Source organism: Periplaneta americana, chromosome 11 (genome assembly GCF_040183065.1).
Source record: "Periplaneta americana isolate PAMFEO1 chromosome 11, P.americana_PAMFEO1_priV1, whole genome shotgun sequence".
Classification (NCBI taxonomy): domain Eukaryota; kingdom Metazoa; phylum Arthropoda; class Insecta; order Blattodea; family Blattidae; genus Periplaneta; species Periplaneta americana.
Genome location: NC_091127.1, coordinates 6,047,505 through 6,064,799, shown reverse-complemented (window position 1 = coordinate 6,064,799; position 17,295 = coordinate 6,047,505). Strand labels below are relative to the sequence as shown.

The window sequence follows — 17,295 nt, the reverse complement described above, 5'->3', positions numbered from 1 at the left end:
TTTTGTTTTACTGCACTGGCAGAACAGTGCCGATCCACGGTGTTTTCTCTGCAGCTGTGTTCGTTGCTCACAACGCGCCAACCTCTATTGCTGGAATAAGAGAATCTGTGTCCCTGATACCCTAGCGAAGAGGTTCGAATAGTTTACAGAGCAAACTAGATTTAAAAGTTTAGCTTAACTAAACAGCACTTAGTGGCACTCGACAAAAAGTCACTTACGAAAACATTGAACTGCTCAACGCATAGTCCACACTGCAGAGTGCATTGTGGGTCAAAACTTGCTGAGTGCAATTAGGAGTTACTGTAGCCAAAGACGTTGTTACTGCAGATAATCTAAACGTAATCATGTTGACTCTGCCACATCACTATCATAACAGCAATATTACGGAATAGGCTCTGAACAACTCAATTCAAGATGTGATCTGACTATTGCAGGTGGCAGTGCATTGATAATGACTAGACGTCTGATTATTAAATCCTTAAAATAGTCATTTATGTTTCAAGGGCGAAATGAAGATGTTTATAGCGAGGGCTACGGGTTGCTGTCAAGGTCCTCTGGCCCGAGGTTTAAAGATGAAATTTCTCCAAAGGTTCATACATTATTTTGTCCGTAACTGAATAAATTATAACATTTTATAAGACTTTCAAGTTAGAAATTCGCTTTGTGTTTGTATGTCATGTTTAGCGTGTTTTGTTTTGGTAACTATGGACTGTATATACTAGAAAAAAAAAAACAATACGTAGAATAAAAATTATTCGTTGAAGGAGGCCATGCATGATGCTACAGGGACATCATTTTATTTTTACTTCAATTTTTATTGTACCTGAGTTTTTGAATGTACTTCACTCCCACCCCTTCTACTAATGAAGTTTCAACTGTTTTCCAGACAGAATCAAGGCCGCTTATAGTAAACAGCACTGAGTTACTGAGTATAGTACGTTCCAGAAATATGTTCGCGTTTTCCAGTGACGAAAGAACTTTTAATATTGAATCATATTTTCGCACAGGTACTGTCCGATTGCCTACGTCGCATCCCGATTTCCCCCACCTGCTTCTGCACGGCCCTCTGTAAAAGCAGGGCTGTCTTAGCTCTTTTCTGAAAACATTAATTTCTGTTAGGAATTGGACGTTTACGTAATATTACACAACTGTTTAAAATAATTTAAATAAAAGGGCCTCGTTAAGTAATTAACTGTCACGTGATTTCCCTCCTTTCTACGATCCTGCGGAATAACCATTTGGACGGACAGTAGATAGCATGTCTGAGTAATTTTATCTTTTCGGATCGGGCAGAAGTGAAGATTGAATTTACATTACATAAAGTACTCTTTTATAGAGTAGGTACAGAATTATTTCAACATGAGTTACTAGTACGAAGGACGAAACTGGTAATTGGAATTAGATGCAATAGTCTATAGTGCGATAATATGCACAAAAGAACTGAAGCCTGTAGGCTATCGAAATGAACGGCCACCATCTTCAAAAATGTGTTTAAATATCCATATTATGATTATTTTTCAATTGAACTTCATTATTCTCTATATTGTACGCTAATGTGCTGTAGACAGTATAATATACAGTGCATAATGAATACGTTCGCATGGATAGCTCAGTTCGTGAGTAAAAACACTTATTCTTAATACAGTACTGCATTTTGATTAAATAAAAATCCTAATGAAAATTATCGAACTCAAAATCGCGATATTTCCTAGTTTACGTAAATGGATGAAGTACTTTTCTTCCCTCCTATACCTAGTAAAGTGATTTGTTTGTGTTTTACGCCAGTATCATCGAACTCGAGTTGTGAAAGGGGGTAGCGAACGGGTTTTCCGGTTCTCTAAAGGTATAGCCAGGTAAATATTAAAAATGTTAGTAAAAATAAAATGATGTCCCTGTATTAGTTCTTTGTTGCTAAGTTACCAATCTCTGAATTCAATAAATAATGTTCTGTTATGTTTGAAATGATGTCGGGATCTGTTGAAACAGAAATTCCTTCTGGGGTTTTTATTAAAGCCAAACAAGCTGAAGATATGTTGTTGCCAGTTAAATAAATATAAGAATAAATAAACAAATGACATATTTTTTACACTGAGGCCTATAAAAGTTTTTTAAGTCCGCAAAGATATTATGGGCTGTATTACATATATGGTATCCATGGAGATTTTGAACAAATGAACTAATGTGCCATAAATAAACTTTCAGCCACCTCAAACTATAAAAATTGGCACTAAATTACAATTTTAGACACTTAAAGGTACAATTTCAGGCAGTTAAAATTATTTTATGCACCTAAAATATGTTTTTATCTATTCAAACTACAATAAATGTAAACATGTAATTAATTAGTGGTCATTAAGCGCTATTGTATACAGAAACAAAAATTATGTCGTTAAAACCTTTTTTTTTTATTAAATATCTTAAATTAGGAATAATTTTGTTGTTAATGTATTCATCGGTCTCATTACCTATGGCCGTTAATACATAAGTATTAATATTAAAATTAAATTCATTAATATACCAATGAATTTACAAGTGACAATTGACATTACAATATATCTCAAAATCTTCTGTTGTGAAATTTTGCCTTTTCTTAGACAGAACTATTTTGTAAACGGAAAAAGATCTTCCCAATGATACCGAAGTAATATATGCATAGGCCTAATTAATTCTAGCAAGATTAAGTCAGGTTGATTTGTTTAGGTAGAAGTGCATCCTCCCTATTCATCCCATTCCTATTGGTTGTTCAAGTGGTCAACAAAACCAGTCACTTTTCAGGCATTTATTCATTCTTACAACTAAACCATTATAAGGTCTTGGAATCAAACCGAACCCATGATATTCGAAACACAACAGACCTGATCTTTATCAACAGTAATCTCACTAGAGGTTTTGATTTTATCGATAAATCAAAACTCGAGTGAGATTTAATTGATTATTACACGATTAGAAGAAATTATATGAAGATTAGAAGTAACGAAGTACTCCAATACAATAAAATATTAATTGACTTACGGAAATACAACTGTCTTCAAATGTATTATTGTACCATCTCTAAATTACTACGCTAGATGGCAGTAGTGTGTTATGTTTAGCATTGAGCTCTGTGTTGAGATTACTGATGTTTAGCTGTTTTCTTGTTATCAGTTGTGCCAACTATGGAATCTTCATTGAATTCTGAAATAAACAAGAAATGTTTTAATTAAAGATGTTGAAATAAAAAGTAAACATTAATAATTTTAAAAGAAACAATTATTGAAAGTACAATTTTCAAATTTGAATGTTTTAGTGGTTGGTAGTTCAGTTGATGTTATATTGGACGTGTGTTTAAAAGAAGTGGAACTTGTTGATGTACATGGTGTATTCCTCAACTTATTCAGGATTTCCGAATGGTGCTCTTCATTTATTTGTAAATAGGGTTTCAGGGAAGTTGCATAGCTATTACCAGTGATCTTTATGAATTCTTGTTCTTGAATGCCAATGCGAGTCATATTTGAAACTGCTGTGCATCGACTGGAGTGGTTTGTAATTTTCTGTTTTTTTTTTTGACGTCTAGACCAGTGCAGTTTAAAATGTTGGCAAACAAAGAAACAAATGCTAGGGTAGTGATAAAAATAAACAAATGCTAGGGAAGCGATAAAATTAAACAAATGTTAGCGACACGATAAAATTGTGCGATAAGCAGCCATGATTGGTTGAAAGACGTGTTTTCGTACCGTTTTATTGGTCAAAAGTAGTATGACGTAGTAAAAGTGTAATAGTCAATATAAAATTTCTGCTTGGAGTTTGAAATCTCCATCATTCAAAAGCGACCCTGTATTCGATAGGACTAACACACTATTAACTTTAACTAGCACGTTGTTTACTAAATTTCTTTTCTCTTTTCCAGATCCTTCAACCTAGTGCCGTTCGGAATTCCGACATTGTCGGTGAGTACATTCTTCAATACATAATGTATTTTATAAACTTATATTTTTGTTTAGGTATACAGTGTATAACCACACCACACATATTATGAAATACGATATTCCTCGAGGCATGCATTCTTCCTACAATAATTACACTAAGCGGAAAGTCAAAATCTGTGTTAGTATGGTAATTAAAAATTGAGATTAAATTTAGTTTAAACCCCAGACAGTCGCTGCTGGATATGCATATGAATGCTTCAGCCACCTGGATCTGCTTGCCTTCTCGTAACAGTTTCCATTAGCTGCACAAGTTTAAACAGAGTGCCACAAGGAAGCGAAATGTGTGACTGTTGCCTAGCAACCGATGTATGTGGCATAATGAAGGCTGGCTTATCATGAGAGAGATGAATATCTGAAAGACAACGCATTCACGTGTTCATACTAATACAATATTTATTGTTCATTACGTAAGTTTATTACAACACAAAATTAATATACTGACTATTCATTTTATAATCCTGTCCTCTTTGCCGATATTATTTTCTTTCCCCACTTCTTTACAAAGTCTACTTCTTCGCTTCCAGATCCTTTATTTTCCGTAGTCATTTTTTCTTCAACTTATCATTTCCTCTTTTAGCTATGTTTTCTCTACAGCTTCTTCTTATTTTTCTTCATCTTCGTTTTTGTGCCATTTATTTCTTTTTAACGTTTCTAGTATCTTCTCTTTTTTCCTTTCTCGAGTTTCTTTTTTCCCATTTTCCATCTTCTTATACTTCAAGTTGTCACGCTTTCCTCTTCTCTTGTTTCTTTTACTTCAGCTGTTCTTTCTTCTATGTTATTCTTTCTTCTTTTAGCCTTTCTTTTCCTCATTTTTCTTCTCACTGCTCTCCTTCTTCTTCTTCTTCTTCTTCATAAGATTCTTTTTCTGTCTATTTTCTTCTGTATATTTTCACCTTTAATCTCTCCCCCATTTTTCTTACTCCTTTCCTCATTTCTTGCGTTCCAAGATTTAGGTTTCGATCAATTCAAATATCAGTTTCTCTAGAGTTTTTCATCTAGCGAAACAAGAAACAACCCTAAACACTTGAACCCAAATATGCTTTATGTGTACCAATTATGGAATGCGTTGTTTCTCTACTGTCTGCTGCAACAAGTGTTACTCTCCAGCCATCAAATTCGTGCACTATATCCCTGGTAGTGGTCTGCCGTACCTCACGTATCTGCTTACGTTGAGACAAGTACTCATCGAGAGAAGGGTAAAACCTGAAAAGGGGGCTACCTTGCCTCTTTGAGTCGTCTACAATCCACCATCATTGCCTATCTTCCAATCTTTAGAAAAACCGCGAGTGCACCCACTATGGTGGGCGGCCGATTCGACACAGCACAAGTACAAGTGATACCATGTTTTTTTTTTTTTTTTTTCAAAATGGAGATGATAATGATAGGGCAATTGAACTCTTCTATTCCTTCGTACCTGTCGTCTCGCTTCACTTACCTTTCTTCCCACCACAATCTGAACACACGCTCTCGTCATGAAACAATACTAACAATACCATCCCATCGCACCTCCTCATACTCATCCTCTTTCACAATAGCCCTGCCAAGATACTGGAATTCGCTACCTGCTAGCATCAGGGACTGTCGAAATAAAATTGAATTCAAACGAAAACTTACTAGGCACTTGGTCAGTAATTGATTTCTTGTAAATAGTTTCTTTAATCTATCACAAAATATTTCAATATCCAGTAATTTCATCACTATAAAATTTTGTTATTTTAGGTTTAATTTGTAATTCAGTAAATATAAAATATTCTTCGTTTTTCTATGATAAATTATCTAGCTTTAATTATTCATGTAATATTTTCGTACTATGATTTTTATTGTAATTGTAATTGTAAATTAATACTAATTGTAATTTTATTGTTCATATTATAGTTGTAATCCCCTGGTAGAGGGGCAGAGAAGGCCTGACGGCCTTATCTCTACCAGGTTAAATAAATAAATACTACTAATACTAAAATGTTGGTCGAATGAAGAGGAAAAAAATAGCAGAATCTCGAGAAAACTCTCATAATTTTGACTTTGTCCACCAAAAATACTACCCTGACATCTCCGAATTTCAACTCGAGTCCATGGTCGACATAAGCCAAAGCTCTGATTACTAAGCTAGGAATGAGGCTTTCCGTAGAATTTTTATCTTCTGATATATTTATATTTCAAAATTGCCTTTATCGTATTTTCTAGTTTATTGAAAGAAAAACAGAGTGCTATGGACCTCAAAATCTTCACATTGTTAGGTATACAGCCTCACAAATTTAATGCAATACACTTTTTTAAAATAATTTAATGAAAACAACTTTGGAAATAATTTAGCACACCACTGTTTTTAGGCCTAGGTATAACTTCTTTTATGAAAGCTAGAAATAAAATTATTTTTGTAATTATGAACCCATACATTCGTTTATTGATAATAATTCTTTATATATTCATTTTATGAAAAAATTCCAAAACAAAAATTGTTGGAGATATCTAACTAAAAGTTATGGCTTTGATCTCACAAAAGCATTGATTCATTTACAGAGTGTGGCAAAAATAATACTTTTTTAAATTACACCCTATATTAAATTTTACATACTTGAAATCTCCATTCAATTTTACATACAAATAGGAGTTTCACTCAGCATAAATGATGAATACCTTCTTGTAAATGCTATTGTTCTTTCAAATGTTACGATAATAATGTATCAGAAAATAAATATGTGTATTCATATAGAGTAGGCCATGAAATAAACAAACGAAGGTTTGAAAGAAGAAAGGGCTGAAAATGCGTGTTGTATTCAGTCCAGCCCCCACCATGACGTGGGGTGGTTTTCTCTCCACTTTCTCATAAAAGAATGGGTTTTCTTTACCCCAAAAACAATGTTTTGTGAATGCATGCTCCGGTAGATAGCACGTCTTTCATGAAGCCAAACCAGGCTCACTAATCTTTGTTCGATAGTAAACGGATACTGGTCAGCCATGTTTGTTCATAACTACACGGTTACCATGGTAGCATGGTACCAATGTAAACATGGGGAAACCAACATTCACGATATAGCCTAAGTGAAATAAGAATACATGAGGGATACGCCCACTTTCTTACCTCCCAGAAGAGAGGAACGATTGGGTCAATATTGATGGAAAGGGAAGTAGGGGAGTAGCGGGTACAGTGAGATACAAAATATTAAGACATATGTATGCAAGTGAAATTTGAAATATTTTAAAAATCAAGTGCAATAGAAATATATATTAAACATGGAGTATAATAATACATAAACAGAAATATTAATAGATAAAAGACATAATATACATTGCGTGTTTGTAAAAAAAAATGTAAATGTCTTACTGTTCCCATTCAGGAGGGTACAGTGAGACACCACAGTGTCTATTAACGGACATTGAAATGATTTACATTTATTTCAAAAGGAAGGAAAGCTTGCTGTCTCTTTATTTTGACATGTTCTGTAGACTTATTTAGAATCATTTTGATGCTGACTTCAAAACCATTGAAACATCTGGAACATTTGGAAAAGTGAATTTTCCATGACTTTTCAAACTTTTGCGAAAAAATAAAATGCATTTTTGGTGACAACAAAGAATTTTATTTGATTCTTTATTATTTTTTAATATTTTCTTAAGTTTTGTGAATAATTTTTTTATTTAAAAACCATTAAAATGTAATGTATCCCTTATTTTAAGCTATAATTCCTAAATTGGTTACTAGTATGTTCATTTTTAATGTTAGTTACCGCTAAATGTAATATAATTACAGTTTATTTTTGCAAATCATTGGTACATGGGAACAGTGAGACGTCTCAGTGTACCCTTCAATGGCATGTCTCACTGTTCCCTTTACGCATAGTTCGTTTAAAAATGACGCCATCACTTCAAAATTAAAACAAGAAAGACGAAACTTTGCCAAACATAACCTCAAATACCATAGTATTAGGTAACAAAACATTCATATTTATATATCTCATTTGTATATCCAATATAACCTTCATTAAACACAAACCAAATTTTTACTTCTAGAGTGAAAAATTACGAATTATTTTTTCATCACTCACCTTTATAACTAGAATCAAATCGAGTATGAAAATACTGTTACTTTACTCATGCAACATACAACTCCACTGTTACAAACATCTCAACATCAAAATTTACCATCTAATAAAAAATGTCTCACAGTTCTCCCTGTCTCACTGTACCCACTTCTCCCCTACCTCCCTTCAGTAAAAGAATCTATATATCAATTTTATAAGACAATATTTCTTCTGTAATGGTTAGAGCAAGAATGTAAAGAAATGGAGTTTTTGTCAAGTAAAAGTTTCAACATTTCTTTAGTTTTGTTTTAGTTGCAATTTACCAATAAATGTACTATTAAACGTGAGGAAATCCCTCTCATGTTGTGTCATTTTTAAGCTTTCCAACAGCCTGAAAGCAGGCCATGTAGCAGAGAATAAGGAAGATAATAATAATAATAATAATAATAATAATAATAATAATAATAATAATAATAATGGCTTTATTTAACCTGGCAGAGTTAAGGCCGTAAGGCCTTCTCTTACACTCAACCAGGATTAAAACTTGCTTACATAGTTGAACATAAAACTGGATCGGAATTAAGTAATTACCAAAGCTCGGAATTTGGGGACTTGTGTCTTTGCACGTGACTAAGCGACCGGACTTCAATGTCAACAAACTCCCGCTTCCAGCACGGAGGTACTGTCAGGTCTGCTACAAAAGTGGTTTCTGGCTGCAACAACATATTGATAATATTATGGTAGGTTGAAACACGTAATTTCGTAGCATATATATAATAAAAATAAACATAAGAAATATATCAAATTTACTATTCTGCAGTGTACATTTTATTACAGTGCATGACTATCTACATTCGAAGATTTTTCGGTAGCAGACTTAAAATACTGAATGTTTTCACTGTTACTGTTTTCTGTTCGATTTTCAGCAGTTGCAAGCTGATCTCTGAGAAATTTTTCTCGAAAATTGTTTTCAATTAGTGTGTCACTACTAGGGCAAGCCCCTCTACGTTTCTATCCATGGCTATGGACAGGCTTTTGTACAATTTCAGGGACTGCAATACCTTTCAATGAATTTCGTTTCCAGCCTCTAGTTAGTGTGTGGCACAACTTACAAACTATAAACTCTCCATTCGAAAAAAAATTATGTATCTCCTCCGAATTCTCCACGAAATTCTGTATCTTAAATTTAAAACAAAATGTATTTTCAAACTTCTATAATACCCATTCGAAATAACACGTATTTTCTATGTTCTCAAACAGACCGTTTACCTTTAATTCTCTGAATGTCATTGGCTTCGACATAACAGTTTCTTGGTCCGTCTTCCTGTCATTAGTTGTGGCCACTTTCTTAGTGCACACGACTGTCCCTGAGCACTTGCAGCGTGAGCTTTGTGTACGCTGTACCTGTAACCTTACTCATGCACACGACACACAAGTCCCCAAGTTCCGAGCTTTGGTAATTACATACTGATACAATTTAGGTACGTAATGAGATCAAAAGAGGTAGTTACATAAAATTTACCTCATAAAGTAAAAGTAAACATAGTGGAATACATATTAATGTTGTTAGAATCAAATACGAATCACATAAAAACAGAAGCCGATAATTCAATAAAAAAATGTACACAGTGAAAATAAAAATAAACACATTAGTATACATTTTAGTATTAGATTACAATTAAGTAGGATTTACATAATCAAACCAGAAACCGACAATTGAATAAAATGTACACAAAAAATAGATTAATAATAAAAGACAACACAGTGGGATACATATTGGCGTTAAGTGATAAATAAACACGATTTAGATAATAACAATAAAAAATAAATAAAAATGAAAATAAATACAGTGGAACACATTCCATTAAATATTTGCAACGCGTTAGGTCTAGCAACTCATAATAAGATATTTTTCTAATTTACATTTAAAGGAAATTAAAGTTCGGCAACCCTTGACTTCAGGCGGCAGAGAATTCCAGTGACGAGAAGTAGCAACAGTGAAAGATGAAGAATAAAGAGATGATGTGTGCAGTGGTATTTCTAGCGTGTTATCATATGGTGACCGAGTATTTAAGTTAAGATACCGAGAAAGACTGTGGAATCGGACAGATAAGTAAGAGGGAGTAGAGGTGTGCAAAATTCGGTATAAGAGAGAAAGGGAATGTAACTTTCTCCTCTCATTTAACCTGAGCCACAATAATTTATCGAAAGAAGGCGAAATGTGATCGTAGTAGCGGACATTACAAATGAAACGAACACACGCATTATGAACACGTTGAAGTTTCTGGGATGGATGTGGCATGCTCTTGGAGTTCAGATGACAATGTTGTTTGTTAACTGTAGTGTAAAAACAGTCGCTCAATAATCGATTATTGTCATTCCGAGTACGATACGAATTATAACAGCGATTATTTATGTATTAGAGTTTTGTGACAGTTGAATCCCTGAGGACAAACATTTCATAGTTTATTTTCTGGCATATCTCTAATGTGAGAGAGAAAACGGCCAAAGAATTCAATTCCTGAAAGTTGATATTGATTTTTAATAATGTCAGCCAATCCTTGAATATTTAAATGGGACGTAAACTGGATTTCATTCGCAAAATTTTGTCCTAAAGAGTTTTAAAAACATCTCTGTTTAATTTAGGACAATATGCACAAACGTTGCTTCAGGCCATAATTCATTGCGAAAAAGCCATCTCGCTGCTTGTATAATGTATGTGATGCAGTGGCGGCTCGTAGTCAAATGTCCAGGGTAGGCAAAATTTACAGAACATTTTTATGTAATTCCCGCGATTCAATGACAGCTCGCTTTCATCATGCCCCCCGAAAACTTAACTCTTGCTTACATAACAATACTGTTACATCAATGAGCCGTCTCATAATTTGTCGGGTTTTTTTTCTAGTTTATTGTTATACTGTTGTCTTGCAACCCTTGTCTTCAGACAACATTTCCGAAATTGGATTCAAATTCTTTTCAAGTCTCTTTAGACTTACCGAGTTACAAATATGATCTGATTCCAAGTACCTTCTTTAGATTACAATAACAAACGTGACCACCTACAGCTTAGCTTTAACTTCACTTCCTGTTAGCCATTTATGTGTTTCATACCATACTTACTTACTTACAAATGGCTTTTAAAGAATCCGCAGGTTCATTGCCGCCCTCACGTAAGCCCGCCATCGGTCCCTACACTGTGCAAGATTAATCCAGTCTCTATCATCATATCCCACCTCCCTAAAATCCATTTTAATATTATCCCCCCATCTACGTCTCGACCTCCCCAAATGTCTTTTTTCCTCCGGCCTCCCGACTAACATACTATATGCATTTCTGGATTCGCCCATACGTGCTACATACCCTGCCCATTTCAAACGTCTGGATTTAATGTTCCTAATTATGTCAGGTGAAAAATACAATGCGTGCAGTTCTGCGTTGTGTAACTTTCTTCATTCTCCTGTAACTTCATCCCTCTTAGCCCCAAATATTTTCCTAAGAACCTTATTCTCAAACACCCTTAACCTATGTTCCTCTCTCAAAGTGAGAGTCCAAGTTTCACTACCATACAGAACAACCGGTAATATAACTGTTTTATAAATTCTAACTTTCAGATTTTTGGACAGCCGACTGGATGACAAAAGCTTCTCAATCGAATAATAACAGGCATTTCCCATATTTATTCTGTGTTTAATTTCCTCCCGAGTATAATTTATATTTGTTACTGTTGCTCCAAGATATTTGAATTTTTCCGCCTTATCTAAAGATAAATCTCCAATTTTTATATTTCCATTTCATAGTGTTTCATACCATGAAGGATTAAATTTTCTTGCACCTTTAGCACTGACTTTATGAACAATAGAGCTTAATGCAGGAGTGGGTCGTCCATTGTCCAAAATACTTCTCTTTTCAATGTCATTACGACGCGAAAACGGACAACGTAACAGTTTACTTATTATATCAGTCATAATATAATATTATTGTTATCACTTACATTAACTATAAATCACCAAATATACGTAACATTAATATACAGTACGTACTTGCAAAAATCACATTTTCTAAAATACACTGTTAAAAAAACATCTTTTAAAACATACTGTTTAAAAACTGTTATACTACTCGTAACAATCTACGTTCCAACTCGTGAAACTTTCAAACAGAAATTTCGCAAATCGTAGGTGTTCGATAATGCTCGTGGGTTTTCGTTAGGGCAGGCAGGATTCTAGCGCGCTGGCTTAAGCATAGAACGCATGCGCTAAGAAAGCATTTAGAATAGCGATCTCTTTTAATGCTTACTCCAGGGCCAGCTTTGAAGTTACGCGGAAGGTCGGCTAACTTCGCTTCTGCCTACCTTCTGACGCATCGTGATCTGTCCAGTGTATTCTTGTCGGATAAATCGAACTGCCAGTAGTAAGCAACGTCCAACTAACCCTCAAAAAATCCCATTCATAGTTAATTGAAGAATTTCTAAGCACCTAGACAAGAGTATATAATTATATAAGGTTTTCCAAATGTGTTGGGGTAGTTAATAAATATCCACTTTTAGGTTTTTCTAAATGTGTTGAGGTAGGCTTAGCCTACCCTGCCTGCCCTGAGGAGTCGCCTCTGATGTGATGGCAATAGTAATCCATTGTGTAGCGTCCATTTTGAACTACAGAGGCCATTTTCACATGAGGGGTTGATGATGGACAATAAATCCATAGTGGATTGAGACTGGCGTGAGAAATCAAAGTACTCGATGAAAACCTGTTCCACAGAGATTACGACCATCACAAATCTCACAGGGTGTGATCGGAGATGAACCTCTGTCCCTTCAGTGATGAACTGCGAACTAAGCAAAGTATTGAATGTACAGTTTCCCTGGAAAAGAATTAAACGATTGAATATTTCTAATTCTCAGATGTAAGACACTGCGCATGATCGGAGACCAGAGCACTGATACACAAGATAACGAATATTGAGTTACTTAAATTCAGGCTGTTTTGTTTGTTACTAGCATCGTTACGAAATTCACTTCAAAAACTGCAAAAAATATGGTAATATTACGTAAATAATAGACAAATATATACATAAATCGTGTACTTAAATCGACATTGGGTCCACACCTAACGGTCAGCGCGTCTGGCCGCGAAACCAGGTGGACCGGGTTCGATTCCCGGTCGGGGCAAGTTACCTGGTTGAGGTTTTTTCCGGGGTTTTCCCTCAACCCAATACGAGCAAATGCTGGGTAACTTTCGCTGCTGGACCTCGGACTCATTTCACGGCATTATGACCTTCATTTCATTCAGACGCTAAATAACCTAGATGTTGATACAGCGTCGTAAAATAACCCAATAAAATAAAAAATCGACATTGGACCTTCATGACTAGATCGACACTCCGCACAGAAAGGAAAGCTTTCGTGTCGTTTCAATAGCTCAGACGCTAAGACTTCTGCGTGTTGTGTAGAAGAGTGCAAGTTCGATTCTTAGTGTACACAACGATTTTTTTTGTCTAAATAACGTTGAAATAGAGTTTTATAAAGTCCTGAGATTAAGTGTTAATGATCGTAAACAATACAAAATTACAAATTATAATATTATAAACGTTAATCTAATGAATGCATTTACACCATTTTCTACAAAGTTCAGCAAAGAAAGGGATGGGAAAAAGGGTGGGTTTGTAAACTGCAGAGAGGGCTGCATCATATAGGAGTGGAATGGGTGTGGGCAAAAGAAGAGAATGACAGGAGGAATATATGACGTAATGTGAAGATGCGTTTAATTGATATCGAGAGGCGAGAGATTGAGCTCCAATGTTCGGAAAAGTTCTCACTACATTTACAATCAGATCTCATGCTTAACTGCGGGAGGTGTGACTACATAAATTCTTGTAACAAGGACAGCAGAGCAGGTTTAGCGTGGCTAAGATTGGGGGCATGGAAGGGTAATAAAATTGCCAACGAAAAAGGAGAGCGCCTTTGTTCACTGTGCAGAGAAAAGGACTCCTGGACACACATTGTATATCTACCACCCTCGATGCTAAGTCAGAATAGGAGTTCGCTTGCTGTCTTGACCTCATGGGGAATAGAGAATGGAAACAAAAGACTGGATTGTTTCTCTTGAAGGCGAGACAGATTAGAATTGCAGCTGTTGAAGTTTATGATGCGAACTGAGGAAGGGATACTCAATTATACATTTTATGCCTGTTTATAGAGCATACCGCGTTAAGAAAGAAGCAATGGTTTTATGGGCAAGGCTTAATACATTGTACAAGCTATACTGTAGGTAGGCGTTTCTATGGCAACTGGTCATCTGATGGAATAGTATCATATGCTCAATGCTTTTTTCTTAATGTTAAATCCTCTATATGTTAGGATATACATACTAGGTTCAAAAAGTTCCCGGAATTTGCTAGTATCATAGAAACAACGTACCTTCAACACTATTCTACACCAATCCCTTCAAAATAGTTGCCTTCCGCAACAACACACTTTTGCCAACGCGTGTAGAGTTCCTGGAAGCAGACCTGGAAGCCATTTTGTGAAATCCGTCTTAGTGCTCTCGTCGCGTTTGCGATAACCTCTTCAGCATTGAATCTCCGTCCTTTCAGATGACTTTTCAGACGGGGAAACAGAAAGTAATCAAGTGGTGAGAGATCAGGAGAGTATGGTGGATGATCCAAAGCAGTTATGTTGTGCCTGGCAAGAAAATTCTTTACAATAATTGCGCGATGAGCAGGTGCATTGTCATGCATAAGGAACCAGTTATTTTCTACCCACTTTTCCGGACGTTTCCTTCTCACTGCGTCCCGGAGGCGACGGAGGATTTCTACGTACAATTCTTTCGTTACAGTACGACCTTCTGGATGAACTCATGGTGGATGAGACCCTGAGAGTCGAAGAAAACTTCCAACATAACTTTGCCTTTGGAAGTGTCCCTAGGAAATTTTTGCTTCCGAGGAGATGTTTTCGATTTCCACTCAGATGACTGTCGTTTAGGGACTGGGTCGTACAAGTAGCATCAAGTTTCATCACCAGCAATAATTTTGTTTAAGAAATCATCATCTTCATCAGCCATACTGATCATGTCCCCAGCAAGAGTCATTCTTGTTTCTTTCTGTTCTGCCGACAACATTTTCGGAACTAACTTCTGAGACACGTAATACATGTTGAGATGCTTGTGAAGAACATTGTGTACACTTCCGACTGATATTCCGACCTCTGCTGCTATCTCTTTTATGGTTTTACGTCGGTCGTCCCTCACAACATTACGCACACGCTGAGCGATTGCTTCATTTGTTGCAGTGTTGGTCGGCCGCTGCGTACGTCATCTTTGATGCTATCGCGGCCACCAGAAAAGCGTTTATGCCAGGCATACACTTGATTTTTTTCATTGCTGCTTCCTTCGTCATATGCTTCTTCCAATAATATTAATGTCTCTGCAGAAGTTTTGTGTAACAAAACACAGAACTTGATGTTTGTACGTTGCTCTGTGGACATAATTACAAAATGCGACGAACAAACAAAACACTATGATAAACAATTGCCTACAACTCAAAACCAACAATCGCCATTATCAACAAACTTTAAGGAAATGACATCATGAATGTTACCAACAAAAGAAATGTATAATATCCTTTGTTATATATTAATACGAAAAATGGTAGTAAAATTCCGGGAACTTTTTGAACCCAGTAGTATTATACAAGGTTAGTTAAAAGTCCCGCACCACCTAAATAACTTTTGAAGCATACGGTTCAGTGATATGAAACTTGGTATGTGGGAATAACCATATACTAAGAACTCGATAATGGTATTACCGAGTTTTTTCTACTTCCGGTTTAACCGGAAGTAAGTCCAACTCTTTTATTTTAAGTGGAACACCCAATATATATATTTTTTAATTTTTGAATAGTGCTCATTAAGAGCTTTTCAAAAAGTACCCACACTCGATACTTCTGTACAAATTCAGTGTTGCTAAGTCAAGAAAACAGAAAAGTGTATCGAATATTAAAATAATAAAATACTCCTTCCTTAACAAAAACAAAACAGAGCTAGCTCACCTTCTAAATTATGTGTTCAAATTGGTAGCCCTCAGCTGCTTTACAATGTGTCACTCGATCATAGAAACCATTTAAGGAATGATTTAACCAGGCTTTAGGAATATCTTGCACCACTTCCATTTTTATTTAGCAACACTGAATTTGTACAGAAGTATCAAGTGTGGGTACTTTTTGAAAAGCTCTTAATGAGCTTTATTAAAAAAAAACATATTGGGTGTTCTATTTAAAATAAGAGAGTTGGAGTTACTTCCGGTTAAACCGGAAGTAGAAAAACTTGGTAATGCCATTATTGAGTTCTTAGCATATGGTTATCCTCACATACTAAGTTTCATACCACTGAATCGTATGCTTCAAAAATTATTTAGGTAATGAATTTATTATTTTAATATTCGATACACTTTTCTGTTTTCTTGACTTAGCAACACTGAATTTGTATAGAAGTATCAAGCTCTTAATGAGCTTTATTCAAAAAGAAAAAAAATATATATTGGGTGTTCCATTTAAAATAAGAGAGATGGACTTACCTTCGCTTAAACCGGAAGTAGAAAAAACTCGGTAGTACCATTATTGAGTTCTTAGTACAGACGTGGACAAATTATTATCAAAATTGACGATTTTTATGATAATTCTGTTTACAAAATTTGACTTTTCAATTTAGACTACAGTTGACAATTTTGCATATTTCCATCATTATAGTAGACAGAAATATGCAAAAATGTCAACTATAGTTTAAATTGAAGAGCCAAATTTTGTGAAAATACATAATAAAAATCTTTAATTTTGCTAAAATTTTATAAATATGCAAAAATGTCAATTGCAGTGAAAATTGAAGAGTCAAATTTTGTAAAAATATTAAATAAAAATCTTCAGTTTTGCTAATAATTTGGAAATATCCAAAATGTGAACTGTAGTCCAATTGAAGAGTTGAATTTGGTAAAAATATATAATAAAAATCTTCAGTTTTGCTAATAATTTGTAAATATGCAAAAATATCAAATGTAGTCCAAATTGCAGAGTCAAATTTTCTAAAAATATACAATACAAATCTTCAATTTTACTAATAATTTGGAAATACGCAAAAATGTCAACTAGTCTGAATTGAAGAATCATATTTTGTAAAAATATGCAATACAAATCTTCAATTTTACTAATAATTTGGAAATACGCAAAAATGTCAACTAGTCTGAATTGAAGAATCATATTTTGTAAAAATATGCAATACAAATCTTCAATTTTACTAATAATTTGGAAATACGCAAAAATGT

The 17,295-nt window shown here is 34.8% G+C and overlaps 1 protein-coding gene across 1 annotated transcript in view; it reads left to right on the top strand.

The window, feature by feature from the left end:
- Positions 1-17,295, top strand: part of LOC138708738 (uncharacterized) — a 1,008,888-nt gene that overhangs the window by 254,650 nt on the left and 736,943 nt on the right. Inside the window, exon 2 of the mRNA XM_069838867.1 lies at positions 3,887-3,926. The gene's annotated coding sequence lies outside the window, so the exon portion shown is untranslated. The remainder of the gene's footprint in view (positions 1-3,886; positions 3,927-17,295) is intronic.